At 46.5% G+C, this 15,347-nt stretch overlaps 1 protein-coding gene across 3 annotated transcripts in view; it reads left to right on the top strand.

The window, feature by feature from the left end:
• Positions 1-15,347, top strand: part of LOC148010490 (uncharacterized) — a 164,170-nt gene that overhangs the window by 100,882 nt on the left and 47,941 nt on the right. The gene's annotated exons all lie outside the window — the stretch shown is intronic.

Genomic DNA, 15,347 nt, shown 5'->3' with positions numbered 1-15,347 from the left:
TAGGGCTGTCACTCTCTCCCTGAGTGCCAGCTCTGTGTCCAGGGAAGCAAAGCGGATTGGTGAGAAGGCATCGGCTGAGTGTATGCAGGGGGCTGCACTGGAACCCCCTGGGGATGGTGGAGGACCAGTTACAATCGCGGCCGATACGCTAGCTCCATGTGTCGGTGGTGCGGGTGCTTCTTGGTCTGTTGGCGCAGGGTATAGCTGCTGGTCTGCTTGTTGGGGTTGTATGGGGGAAGTGGAGATGGATGTTACTTGCAAGGAATCTTACAAAGGCTGCAAGGGTGGATGAGTAGGCTGAGGAAGTGTCCATGGCTGTGAAGCAAGGAGAGAGTGCAGGCAAAGCAGGTTGAGGCGTGATAGGCAGGGCGATTATTGTCAGCTAGGGAGGCAGCTGTGGTGGGATAGAGGAGGCGGGTGTGATAGGAGGTGAAAGGTGAGGTGGTAGTAGGAATAGGGAGTTGGCGGCAGTGGCAGTTGGCCAACAAGGCGGAAGGGAGGACGGCAGGGTTGACGAGGCAGGGTTGACGGGCAAGGTTGAAGGGCCGATAGGCGGCGGAAGGACTCGCAGGTGACGCGTCAGTTCTCTCTAAGGTCAACGCAAGGTCGGCGGCCGTCGGCAGTCTTGCTCCCAAACGGTTCTCTTGTTATTTCTACAGGTGATGTATATGCTCTTTTGATATGTATTGGATGCAATTACTCTATAGTGTGTTGATTTGATCACTTGTTCCCCTGGGACCTATATCTATCAGTGTGTTGTTAGTGATATTTATATACATTTGGTTTATGTATTGAGCTTTGCTCAATGGGTTATGCATTTAGTAGTTCTCTTCTCTTTACCTTGATATCTCTTGTGTCTATGACGTCTATGCCTACCATATGTATGGTTACTGACACATTGCAATTGTGACAGCTTTTAGTGCGAGTTACAGCAGTTGGTTTATCTTGGATTGTGCTTTCATCTCTTGCATTATGGTTGGTGGGTCAAATGACAATGCTATCTTTAAATTTGAGAAGTTGGATGGCACAAACTACAGCTATTGGAATGCACAAATCTAGTAGGTTCTAGTGCGGAAATTGCAGATTAAGCCATTGAGATATGAGGGTGTAAAGCTAAATGCTTTGATGCAGAGGATTGGGCTGAACTGGATGAGTTATGTAAATCTACAATCATTGAGTCACTCTCTAAGTAAGTCTACTATAATGTTGTCTTTGATGGGTAAACCACATGGGAATTATGGGATAAGATTCACAATGTCTATGATAAGCAGAACCCTGCTGCCTCTCAGATGTATTGGATGAAGCAACTCATGGACCTTCGTATGGAGGGGATCTCCATGTCCACCCACTTGAATGAGTTTCATTCTATTTTTAAGCACTTGTCTTCGAAAGGAATTGAATTTAAGGACAATCTTCCTTCCTTGTTCTTGTTGGTTACATTGCCTAAGTCATGAGACACATTCCATATTGCTGTGTGTGCAAATATGCCTATTGATGGGCTGGTATTCCAAGATGTAGAGGGTGCACTCTTGAATGAAGATGTTAATAGAAAGAATGCCGATATTTCTTGAACCTCTCATACTTTGACAATCAGAGACAATAATGGTAGAAGCAGTAATGACCAGACTCTCAGAAGTCTCGTTCTTAGTCACTTGAACAGTCTTTTAGTAAGTCCCGTGGCCATAAGTCGACATTGACTTGTCACTATTGTGGAAAGCAAGGTCATATTTGGGCACAGTGCCATAAAATGCATGATGACAAGCGCAAAGAAAAGGGAAAAGATAAAGTGTAGGAAAAGAATGATGATTGCAACATTGTTTCTAGCAAGATCAATGTGAAAATTTAAGAGATTAATGTTGTGTATGTAAGGATGGTGATAGGATCGAGATGCAGCTGAGAGTGCAGTAGACAGTGTGAGAGTGAGAGAGACAGAGTGAAGCACGACACCCAATCCAATAGGCTGAAAGAGTGTAACAAGAAAGTACAAAGTACAACCCTTAAACCTTAGGGTTGTAAGGGGTGTTCACACCCGACACACACTAAGTGCCCATAAGTGTGTAACATAAGCACATAAGCACATACGACAATAAGACTATAAGTCTGGGGAAAAAACCTCTCCTACCGAGAGTAAAAAGTGCCCCAGTGTCCTACTGATCACCGACACTCCCATACGAGCGTAGGCGTAAGTGTGAGAGGGAGAGAGACAGAGTGAAGCACGACACCCAATCCAATAGACTGAAAGAGTGTAACAAGAAAGTACAAAGTACAACCCTTAAACCTTAGGGTTGTAAGGGGTGTTCACACCCGACACACACTAAGTGCCCATAAGTGTGTAATATAAGCACATAAGCACATACGAGAATAAGACTATAAGTCTGGGGGAAAAAACCTCTCCTACCGAGAGTAAAAAGTGCCCCAGTGTCCTACTGATCACCGACACTCCCATACGAGCGTAGGCGTAAGTGAGACGTGAGTCAAATACCCAACAAACCCCCCTGGAGTGAAGAGTGATGAAGAGTATAAGGATCATCCGCCACCAAAGGATATCAAATTGAAAGCATCGCGAAATGCTTCAAATTTGTCACGAGGAAGAGCTTTGGTGAAGATGTCTGCCACATTACTGGTGGTAGGACAATAGACAAGGCTGATATCACCTGCATGTAGCCTCTCTCTGACAAAGTGATAATGGATCTCAATGTGTTTCGTGTGGGCATGAAACACTGGGTTCCGTGCCACTGCAATGGCACTCTGACTGTCAGTGAACAAAGGAGTAGGCTCCATAACAGATACATCCAGATCAGCTAGCAAGCGTCTAAGCCATACGCATTCAACTGTGGTAGTGAAAGCTGCCTTGTGTTCAGCTTCACATGACGATGTGGCAACAGTGGATTGTTTCTTGCTAAGCCAAGAAATGCAAGAAGAGCCAAGAAAGAAACAATTGCCACTAGTGGAGTGATGTGTATCATAATCACCAGCCCAATCAGAATCATTGTAAGCATGTAACTGCAGTGGTCCCCCCTTGGCATAAAGCAACCCAAGAGATTGAGTACCCTGCAAGTAACGAAAAACACGCTTGACAACTTGCCAATGTGACATACGTGGCTGATGCATATACCTGCTCAAAGCTGAAACTGCAAACTGTATGTTCGGCCTAGTGTTGCATAGGTAGATAAGACATCCAACTGCAGGAGCATATGTATGTATATCAAACAAATCACAGTCATCATGTAATGACAGTTTCAGTCCAGGTTCCATGGGGGTACAAACTGGCTTGCAATCCTGTAAGCCAAACTTCTCAAGAAGCTGCCCAATATACCTTGACTGTGATAGCCCAATACCTCGAGCATCATGTATGAACTGGATGCCCAAGTAGTAATGCAAAACTCCGAAGTCAGACATGTCAAAAGTTTGCTGGAAATTTTGTTTGAATGCTGAAATCTGATCAGCATGTGTTCTAGTGAGCAAAAAGTCATCAACATAAAGACATATAATCAGTATAGATCCCCCTTCTTTACATACGTAAAGGGTAGACTCAGATGAGCTGTTTGCACCATGGTACTTCGTTAGGGGGAATGCCACCCTTTAACACAGTGCCTCTCTTCTTTTAGAACATGAGCACACCCATAACTCCTGGGACGACTGTGATGGGCATCCCCCTCACTATCCCCAGCTTTACATCTCCCATAACCACTCATACGCCGGGGTTTCCATCCTTAGCTTATGGTGCATCTTCACTCTCTCCTTGGGTTACACCTACGCAGGAATTCTCATCTTCTGCTCACAGTGTTCCCGTTCCATCTCCTTGGGTTCCTCATGTGGCTACCATGCCCATGCCTAGTCAACCCATCCCTACCTATGGATCCACCTTGCACACTACATGCATGCCTGGTGGGCACTCTGGGACCCATTCCCAAGTGTACTCAACTCCCCCATCCTACCCACACTACACTTTTTCACACTGTCCATCTCCGAGCACTACCACTCCTGTTGCAATGGCCAAGAATGCCTTCATGGATAAGACACGTTTTAACGGGTCAAAATTCACCACTTGGTCTAATTTCATGCAACAAGTGCTTGAGTCTCAGGGTCTTTGGGACCTCGTCATTGGTCTCGAGCCTATGCCGGATCCTCTTCTGGCTCACTCTGATTACATCCGTCAATGGAGAGTCCGCAATGCCACAGCCAATGTTGAGCTGATACTTGTGATTGCTTCTTGAGTTTCACTCTCAGTTGCAGCACTTCCTGCTTGCATTAGAGCGTTGGAGTCACCTTCTCAACCACTATGCAGCTCGTGATCGTACTCGGCGTATCAATCTCGACTTTAAGCTCCAAGAGTTCTCTATTAACGAAGGGGATGATCTGAAAGTCATGCTGGCTGAATATAGGCGGTTACTTGCTGAGTTCGCCACTACTTGCTCTCCAAAGTCAAATGACCATCAGGTTACATTCTTCTTGAATAAGTTGCCCGACAAGTACTTCAATTTCATTCAACACATCATCTCCGAACCTAGATTGCCAACCTTCTACGAGTTTGAGTGCCAGTTCTTGCATTACACGAGGCTGTATGATCAAGTCCACAAAAAATCCTCATCAAAGCCTTATTCAGAGCAGAGGGGGTTGGTTGCCTCTTGGCAAGAACTCGCTAGATGCGAAGACAAGCCAATCAAAGGGGGACTCCTCTTCCTCAGATGGAACTAAAGAATCTAGACCTATCTGGTAGCAACTTCCTAAGAAAACTGGTTTTTCACACATTGCCAGAGAGCAGGCCATGTGGATGAGGAGTGTCGCTCCAAGGTCCAAGGTCTTCCACCTAAAAAGCCTCAGCAGACCGCTGCAACTGCAGAGTCCAGTGGGGCTACGCCCTCCGCTCCTACTTCATCTGCTCCTTCAGCACCCGTTGTTGCTGTTGGACATGTGGCTCGAGTATAGCCTCAGAGGCCCATCTCTTTCACTACCCCTGAGGGATTGGCTGATTGGTCTACAGGTTCCGATCCCGTTGCACTTCATGCATCTATCTCACCTTCCTCTCCGCCTTGTCAGGCGTTCCCTTGGCAGAGCCCTGCTACTGGACATATGTGATGGTAGCCACCTTCTTCGACTCGCATGCCTCTAGGTCCTTTTGGATACCCTAGGTCAGTCTAGCATTCATTTTTCGCCCTCTTAGAGTGCCCATAGGATTCATTATCCTTAGTTTTTCATTTTTTTATCTTCCGCTACATTTACTCACACACATACACATTCATTACATTTATTTTGAGTTAGATTTTCTTTCTGTCCTGTTTTGCTTTGAAGCATCGCACCACTAACCTCTGTGTTTGCAGATTCTCATCTCTTTTGCAGGGTTTTGTTTTTCAGTGTAGGGCTAACTTGCAGATTGCTTTGGTCCTTCCTGGGCTAGAGACGTGGGGATGCGCACCGTTCCTTTCATGGTTTCATCATCCTAGGAGTGCTTGCCCTTCTTTAAGCATAGCGGTTTTCCCTTCGAAGCGGATCGTGCAGCATCTCTCTCGATGCTATCATGGCGGTGACTTCTTCCTTGCTCTTCTAGCGGGGTGCTTCATTCACTTCATCCACTTCATCTTCTTTCATTCCTTATGGTTCTCGGCACCATATGAAGACCAACATCAGGCTCCTCTTCCTTCTTCGGCATCTACATCCAGGTTGAGAGGGGGTTCCTATCCTTCTTGGTATTCTACAGGCTTCAGCACTTTGTCTTCGACATCGGCTTCTTCCCCCTGTTGTACCTTACCCTTTGTATTGCATGATTACATCATCCTTGTACTAGGTGCTTGGGCAAGTGAAAAATTTCCCCACGAGTGACACTGTCCAAGTGGCATGCTGCATGAGCATTCTTCAGCATGTAGCATACTTTGCATCTCATTGTGTTGAGCACCACTTGCGCGGATCCTATGTTGTTTCCACCGATGGTTGTTGTTACCACACCACCATCCTTCTTCATCACATGGATACCTCATCACCTATTTTTCCTCGTCATTGACACCCTGAGTGGATGGATTAGCTTGTACTATTTTGTGATGTGTTGGTTGTACCCTCCCTACTCCCATCTTCTAGGTTACTTTTACTCAATCGGCCGCATCCCATCAAATTTACTTCACTTATTCCAAAAAAAAAAAAAAAAAACCATGTAGTTCCATCCGCGTTTGTAGGGCTTGGTAGGCCACCAGGCAACCAACGTGCACCCTTTGTCCGATGCTCTGTTCTCTGTGGGGTGACTACTTGGATTCCCTTGGTAAGATAACCATCGCCTGTGTAGTCTTGGTAGGCCATTGGGCAGTCGATGTGCACCCTTTGTCTGATGCCTTGGTTGCTTTGGGGTGGGACGCCTTGGGGTACATAAACATCACAATGGTTGGCCTAACCTTTCAGCTCAGTTTTGGGCTTGAGAGGGGGTGTTGAGCTAAAATATGCATTACTTGCTGATTAGCCTCTTAAACAGCCCCAAAACACACTAAAAATGCTCTTTTAGAGTAAAATCCTAAAACGGGGAGCGGTTCGAGAGAGTTTAGTGGAAACCCTAATTTTTGGGGCGCCCTTTCACATCTATAAATAGACAGGCTGCCCCCATTCAGCCATCATCCTTGTTTGTTGGTTACACGAGCCCACACACCCTTTGTTGCTGTTTACGCCCGGTTTCCAGCTTGCAGTCCGCCTCCATCTGCTGTCCAACCGTCATTGACTGCAGCCACATTATCTTCAGCCTATCCATTGCTGTAGGTGACAGCTCTCAGCTGCTGGCAACTGCTCCAGACTGTCCCAGAGTGCTGTTCAGCTTGTTGTCCATCATCTCCAGGGTCAGCTAGCCTGCGTTTTCAGCATTGTAGGCCTTGACACTCTCAGACACTGTTTCAGCCTGTTGTTTAGAGCGCTGCTGTTTACAGCAGACTGTGCACAATTTTCAGCCTCCAATCGGTGGTACATTGCTGCGTTTACCAGTTTCCAGCCTCCAAACTACTGCGTTTTGGTGACCAGCCTGCTGCCATTCACTATTCAGCACTCCTACACTCCGACTGGTGGTCACAGACTTGCGATCCGTCTTCCGTGGACATCACACTCCGACATTGCTCTGCCCTTGAGCACACTATACACTCCTACATTCATTACAGCATTCATTCACTTCAAAGTTGTATTCTCTCTCTCCCTTCTTCTGTTTGTATTTGAGTTTTTGTGTTTGAGTTTTGAGTTTTGCGTTTAGGGTTTGAGTTTTGCCCTTTGTGTCTGTGTCTGTCTCTTTGTGTTTATGTCGTGGTCGTACACTTTGTGTGCCCTTAGTGCACCCTAGCAGTTTCCTTCACACCTGTGTCTGGGGAGGGTCTGCACATCAGGGGTCGCTACCCCCCGGGCGTTTCCTTGAGCCTTCCTTTTCCTGGTTTGGGGAGTGTTTGGCCCGTGTCCTGTGGGCGGTGGAGCTTTGGGCCTTGTCTCGGTGCGTACCTCTTTAGGGTGGGCACGTAGCGTTTTGGTGGTGGAGCTTGCACGGCATGCTCCCTTTTGTGGAGGAGAGCTTCTTTGCAAGCCAGCTGCATGGGGTGCTCCATGACGGGTTACTGTGGAGAAAATCTACAAAATGTGAACCAAGGGTTAGGCCCTGAGGCAGGATAGAGCTATTCGCATGAAAGGGATGAAATAGCGGGTTAAGGCGAGGCATGCAGTGTTTGCTGTAGAGGGATGGTCCCCCGTGATGATGTTTGTCTTGCCTCAAATGCGGGGCGGATTCCAGCCAGTAGCAGATCTTTGCTTATGCCAAGTTGCGTGGACTGGCTGTGATGAAATGGGGCAGGGCTCGTCCCCAGAAGAATAGACCGAAAAGGGGGAAATCCTGTAGGAGGGGACATCGCCCCGTCTACACCCTTAGAGGTGTTGGCCAGGGCTTCCCATGGCAGCAATGAGGGTTGCATGCCCTCCACCTGGAGGCAAGAACGGTCACATGACTTCTAGACACGTGGTGAGAGGAGGACCTGAGGAGCTCAGCCTGTCAAACCCAAACTTTTTTTCCTACGCTTGACTATCATTGCTTGTGTGTGTTGGTATTATCTATACATAGTCACAAAACTCATTGTTTATTTATGTACACATTTATGAATCCATGTCACTTCGTGAGGATAAAAACCAATTATAGAACTCAAGATTATACTGGAGTGTGGCACACGCATCTAGTGCTCGTGGCAGCCTTCTCAATAATAGTAGATATTTTGCAACATTGAGTAGCATGGTACCTTGTCCAAGTCTACTCGCAACATGTAGCTCCTCCTCAACGAGAATCTTATCAACCACCAGAGAGTTCTCTTGGCTAGTTTCAGCTAAGTCCATATCAGGAATGGCAGTTAGTACTCGAAAGGAAGTCGGTGCCACATAGATTGGGTCTCTTTGAAACCGCCATTTGGCCAACCGCTCCTTTGGCACTATCATAATCTGGGCTCCCAGTTAGGCCATTGTAACACGGTTTTCAAACCAACGTCTTCCAAATTGACTTCAATCCTCTAATTGTTGCTTTAGTTGCTCTATCTCTAAGAGATTTGGTTGGCAAAGCGCTTCGTTGAATGTCACAGTTAAGCGTAGTTCGTCGGCCTCCTCGTCAGAGATGAGTTGCATGCGCTCATGTAGGAGCATACCAGAGTGGTTATTAAGATATTCTTGCTCTTCCCAGGATAGAGGACATGGCAAGTATTCTTCAAGCTGCTCCCTAGGGAATGTGCCCATGTCTGCAAGGACGTAGACATGTGCGAATAATTTGAGTTTAGCGTCCAACTCAATCAAGCACTTTGTGACACTTCTATGTTCTATGAAGACTTGCTCGGTTGCTATCTCATACAAGGTTCCAAGAGTTTTTCTAGGCTTTAGCATAGCTGGGGGGTTGGGCCTAGATGAGCAAGATTGGTCAATGCTAGGATTGCCTATATCCTCTGGGTTTTCATATTTCTCCTGAGGCTTTGCTACTATTGTGTCATGGTTCTCCTCGGTTGTGATTGGTATAGTCTTGTCACCTTGTTGTGACAGTGTTGTATCCACTCTTGATTGGTCAATGCAAGTTTTGTTGTCAGTGGATTGAGTGGTGCAAGAAACCGTTGATGGTAACGATTGCTTTGATTTTTCAGAATACACGGAAGTGTCTAAGGTTTCACTGTTGTTGGGAGAGATGGCAATGGATTCATTGGTGGATGGACTCGATGCTTTATTCCTCAGCTCTTCAGCGCTCTTGGTCTCCATCTTCTTGGTGTCTACAGCTATCAGCAACTCCCGTTGTTTTCTCCTCTTTTTCTTGGGTACTTGCGATGTATCCCTTAAGGACTCAGGACCCTGAACTAAGTCAATTGTTGATGTGCTTGGTTGGGCCTCAGCCTTCTCTTCTTCTGGCATGTCCTTATGGGACATAGCCGCGGCCTGTTGAACAGCCTCGTGAGATTGTGAGGGTACCACTACCTCTCTTTTGGAGAGTCTAGCTCTTTAGCTAATTCTCCTGCGTTCAGCCCCTCATCCAACTGTATTGGCAGTTGCTTCCGGTTGGCGTTTGCTCTAGACTCCTGTCCTTACCCATTGGAACATGCCTCCATTGCTTCTTATCAGAGCAGGTGTTGTGTTTAGAGCTGTCTTTATCTTGCTTTGGAGGTTGGGGTGGCTCTAGTGTAGAACCAAGAGACGGTTTAGAATTCCTATCAGGTAGGCTTGGACGAAACCAGTTGAAGAAGTCAGGGTTGTATTGATGGGAAGCATAGAGATCTAGGATTGCAGGGTCTTGAGTGAGGCAGAAGACATATGTGCTGACATCAAGAACCATGCTTCCTACTCCTAGCCTGCTAGCCACGTGTAGATTTTCACGGCCAAGGGCTATGACTGCTGTGATTTCTGATTGGAAGTAGCATCAGCTAGTTTAGTGGATTGGCTGTTGTTGGTAGATTGTGGTGTCAGGTCCTCAGGCAGATCGGAAGTGGTCGTGTCTTTTGTTGCCCTTTGAGCACTCACCTATGCAGATCGAGCCTGAGTTGATCTAGTCACAATAGATTGCGTAGGCATATCCTTGGGCTGAGAGCTACGGGTGGTGTCATGTCCCACCTCTTGGATATTTGGAAGCTTAGCTGGAGATAGAGATTGGCATTGAGCAGCTGCACTTGGCGAGTGCTGTTGTGCTTCTTGTGTCTGTTTAGGGAAAGAGGGTGTAGGAGATTGGGGGCTTCTAGGTGGACTTGGCACTGGTTGAAAGATTTGCTCGTGGTTGTTAGATGATTCTGCCATTTGCTTTGTTGACCAATCAATCTTACCATGAGCAATGTTGCGCCTATGATGCCCGCTATCCTCTTGGAAAATCAAAGGCTCCTTGGACATTAGTGGCTTTCGTGTATTCTCAACGATTACATCTAATATCTGCTTGTCAAGCACGCTAGGCTGAGGATCTACCCTTCGAATAGCCCCATTTGGTTTCTTGATTTCAATCATGACGGGCTCGGTCACTTCAATGTTTTTGTCCCGAGACTTGGTTTTTTGTTTAGATTTTCTCCTGCGCTTCTTCGCTCTTGATACGTCCTGGCCTTCGACTGAGAGAGATGGTTTAGTAGGGGGTTTTGGTATCCATATCCATCGGTTAGCTACGTAATACCCTTGAGTACGTAGCAATGCTTTGGATATCCATTGCAGCGTTGTGTTAGCTCTCCATCGATACCTTCGTCTATAAGGCTTGGGCTTCTTTTGTGGTCTTCTATGATATTTGTAAGTCCAAAGCCTGTCCTTGTCATTGTCTCCTGACCTTCTTGTTTCAAGCATGGCCTCGTTCACTGGTTTTCTTTGTTCAACATGCGCTTCTATAAACTCTTTCAACAAGTCCTTGCTCTTGTTACTAGGCGTACTTGGTATGTTAGGATGTTCCTTGTCTTTCCCTCGAGGTTTGATGAGGTCACCCTTACTAAAGGTTGTGATTATCCTCACACCCCGTAGTATCAAGTGTATCCTCTGTGCTAGATAATTAGCCTCACACTTCGTCGCCCTTTTGAAGGGTCTTCCTACGGGGGTTTCCTTTCCACAATTATTACTATTTTGAGGAACATGGAATAGGATAGGCAAGCTTTCCGTTTCAATAGTTACAAGGATTTTGCACTTCCCTGTAAGTGATTGTGAGTGTCACACTTAAGGACTAAGAGTTGCATTAGTCGATGTAAGATCTGGTTAGCCTAGTAGGGTCCATGCTTCATAGGTCAAGATATTAAAATCAGCTCCTTTATCGATGAGAGCATCGACACAGTGCTCTCTTTTTGTGGTGAGTTTGACCCTAAGATAAGCAAGCGGTACTATGTCTTCATCTTCCGGGTCTTGGCTTATAAATTTAAACCTTCTGATACATGCCTTTGAGTCCTCAATTGCACAACCAGATGTGGATTCTCCACTGATGTCTTGGGTCGTCTGTGTAGTGCCATTCAAGGTACATCTATTGTCAGGATTGTCATGTCTAGTCATTCGCGCAGTTGTAGCTTGATGTTGTTGCATTCCGCTTTGACTAGATACAATCTGAATGCAACCTATACATGTCTTTGTGGTGTGGCCTTTTTGCCTTTGTTGGCTAGATTGGTCTATTGAGGTTTTAGGGCCTCTGTTTGTCTTTGTTCGGGTATAGGCTTTTGGCTGCTATTTTGCAAGTAAAAATCTATGTTGGTGCAGAGCCATTACTACACTCGGATCCAATTTGGAAGACCTGTCACGATGCGCGTTTTCTCTCCAGCCTACTTGGGGGAGGTGGGGAGGTTGGTTTCAGGGTCTACATGTTAAAATTTTGGAAAAATCCAAATTTGGCCCAACAGGTCCGAATTGCAGGGGCCGAATGTCCAATTCGGCTCGTCCGCATGGCCGAGGGCCGAGTTAGAAAGGGCTGAATGCGATTGGTTTGAATGTCGAATTCGGATAGTTCGAATGTGGTTGTCTAAGGGCTGAATGGCTAAACGGCCAAGGGCCGAGTCAGGTGGGCCGAGGTCCGAATGGTGAATTCGAGCGAGCTTTGTCCGAGTGGGATTGGGCCGAGTCAGCAGGGCCTAGGGCCGAATATCAAGTTGGTCCGAATGGTTGACTCGGACGGGCCGAGCAGTGAGTGTTCGAGTCAAGTGGGCCGAGTGGCCGAATGGCCGAGAGCCGAGTGGTATTGTCCGAATGGATTTGGCCGAGTGGCCAAATACAGGGTGGGCCGAGGGCCAATTCTGGGACTCGCCCCAGAATCATCGTTACTTGAATGTGCCGAATGCGGCACGTTTTTCGCCGAACTTGCACAGAATTCGTCGTGTCAAACGATTGAGATCTTCCCACTAGTCAAGCACTGGGCAACGAACTCCTCGGCAACGAGATTGAAGCAGATCCACGCAATGAAGCTCTCTCTCTCTCTCTCTCTCTCTCTCTCTCTCTCCAGCTCTCCCGAATCCGTGAAATGCAAACTAAGGTCTCCCTTGCTACTCCTGGCCTCTTATTACCCTGCCTAGGTCTGCATTCACCTTAGTCTTGGTCCCCTTATCAACATTTAACCCAAAATTTCATTTTTTGTCATTTTTCTTGTTTCAACTTGTTATATAGTAGCAGAAACCCTACTGTGTGCCCAACTATTTTGCTTCTATCCTACCTAAATGTAAATAAAAATCACAAAGAAAATACTTATACTACTCCAACCTACTTTTCCAAATCCAAAAAACCAAAAACTTACTTGCGAATGAGATTGAATACCTCTTCAACTCCCTCGCTTCCTACCTATCTACCTCAAGCACCGGTTCGGGGAAAACTCTACTTCAATGCTCGATTCGAAGCATGCAAGCGCTCAAGGCTTGAATCCATTGGTCCTGGCAACGGAACCAAAATGTAGAGGCGAGCATAAGCTCAACTACCAAGATTGACAGATCGCTTATTGTTCAAGCGTTTCAAGCGAGCACTAATGGCTATCTCTCACATAGCTGACGCGCTATCCATCTCTACGAGTGTAGTGAGCTTACCTCTATGCCCAATTGAGTTGCCTCCTCTCCTGAGCACTCCGGTAGCTCCACGATCTAAGTGCAAGCTTCAAGCAAGCTCCATCCTCAAGCTCCACGCTCCAAGCTCCATTGCTGCGAGTAAGAGAAGAGAAGAGAAGAGAAGAGAAGAAGAGAGGAGAAGATGGAGAGCTTCTCCACCATGGTCCCTCACCCTCACACACTCACTCCCTCACACTCTCACAATCCCTCTCTCAAGCATAAGCTCAAGCAAGTAAGAAGAAGAAGAAGAAGAAGAAAAAGAAGATGAGAGTTACTTTTGGCCATACACAAGAATGAGCTTCTCATTCACTTTTCAACTTTATATACAAAGCCCTAAATCCCTTTTGGGCGGTCATCCCCTTATCCCCTTTTTTTACATGGCCGGCCGTAGCCTAGATCCTTTTTCCCATTGTCCTCCTATCTTCCTAGCTTCCTTCCCACCACCCATCTACCTTTACAATTTGCACAGGTGAGAGCCCGACGCTCTTAAAATAAATCATAGTACACCTTGCGCTCTTTTACAAAAGTATTGACTTGTGCTTTTTCTTATGCGCTTTTCTTCTTGATTTAGGACTATTTTGCACTTCTTGTGTTTTCAAATTCTTCTTTGGCGCGCCTTCGTCTTTCGTTTCACTTTTGCCTTGTCCTTGTCTTTTGCTTTAAATTTTTCGGATTTTCCACCTTGTTCGTTTGAGGGTTAACAATAGGTAACAAAATTTTAGTGATAGTGGAGAGTGTTGGCATTGTGGTTAGAAAGGCCATATTTCTAAAAATTGTTGCAAAAATAAGGTTGAAATTAGAAATGGAAAAAGGCAGCAAGGTATCTATGCATTTTGTAGCAAAAACAATGATGATAGAAGTAAACAATTGTTTGTTATGCCGCACTTTATGAACACTATGACTGCTAATGGTTTATCAAAGAATGATATATGGTATGTAGATTCAGGCGCCTCTAACCACATGACATCTTGTGGAGAGTAGTTTAGAGAGATGCACAGTCTAGAGTCTCTGGGCTATATGGAGACAGGGATGATACAACTCACCCCATTACTACTTATGTTGGAAATGTTCCTTTGAGTATGCAAGATGGCACAACTAAGTACTTGGTTGATGTGCTGCATATACTAAATATTAATAAAAACTTGGTTTCTGTTGGCCAGATGGTAGAACAGGGATTGTAGGTTCGGTTCATATTAGATGCTTGTTATGTAGAAGATCTAAAAAATGATTGCAGGTTGATTACAAAAGAGAAACGTGTTGGCAGATTTTTTACTCTTGATGTAAGCCTGTCTAAAATGGAGGTTGCCATGTTTACACAAGGCTCAAATGTTATGGCTGATTTTAAAATTTGGCATAAGAGAATTGGTCATGTGAATGTGCAGTGGCAGCCTTTTGGGCACAGAAGGGGGACACGATGTGCAAGGAGTTCTTCTAGGTGCACCAACCCCGCACCACAGGAGAGCAGATACGCAACCTTCGGGATTAGTATGGGAGGACCGGTTCTAGCCCAGATGAGATGATGGAGATTGCCACCGACTATTACACGCGCCTTTTCCAGCAGGAGACAGCTTCAGCTAGAGGACAGAGATGTAGACAGCAGGTATGGGATCACATCCCGTCCCTCGTTATGGAGGAGATGGCACACTCCCTCCTAGCTCCCTTCACAGAGAAGGAACTAGAGGAGGCTTTTCATACACTGGATGGGCAGAAATGCCCGGGGGAGGATGGCCTCTCTAAGGCCTTCTTCACTGCCTATTGGGAAGTGGTGAAGGACCCCCTATTGAGGGCTTTCCAGGAGATCTTCACCTTAGGACAAATGCCAGGGAGTCTCTCGGCAGGCCTTATCAGTCTTCTCCCCAAAGGGGAAGACCGGTTGGAGCTCTCCCAGTGGAGACCGATCACCTTATTGTCAGTGGCCTATAAGGCACTGGCAAAGATGATTGGTAGGCGATTACGCCCCGTGCTTCCAGATATCATTCATGACACACAGACAGGCTTTGTCCAAGATAGGAGCATCCTAGACAATGTATTTACCTTCTTTGAGGCGACAGAGTGGGCTCAGTGCAATGGGCAGAAACTGGCAGTACTACTCTTGGATTTCGAGAAAGCTTATGACAGGGTGGACTAGGATTTCCTAGAGGGCACCATGGTGAAGTTGGGATTCCCCCATGTTTGGATTCGTGGGGTCTCCGGCCTGTACAGATCGGCCAAAAGCAGGGTTCGCATAGGCGGAAGGCTAGGGGAGGAGTTTCGGCTGGAGAGATCGGTTCGACAGGGCTGCCTCCTGGCCCCATACCTGTTCCTACTCTTCGCAGAGGCCATGTCTCACTTCCTCAGGTCACGTGTGAGCGGATTACGCGG

The sequence above is a fragment of the Lygodium microphyllum genome, chromosome 29 (assembly GCF_053477565.2).
Source record: "Lygodium microphyllum isolate KBCC chromosome 29, Lygodium_microphyllum_v1.1.10, whole genome shotgun sequence".
Lineage (NCBI taxonomy): Eukaryota > Viridiplantae > Streptophyta > Polypodiopsida > Schizaeales > Lygodiaceae > Lygodium > Lygodium microphyllum.
This window is presented reverse-complemented; position numbering and strand designations above follow the sequence as displayed.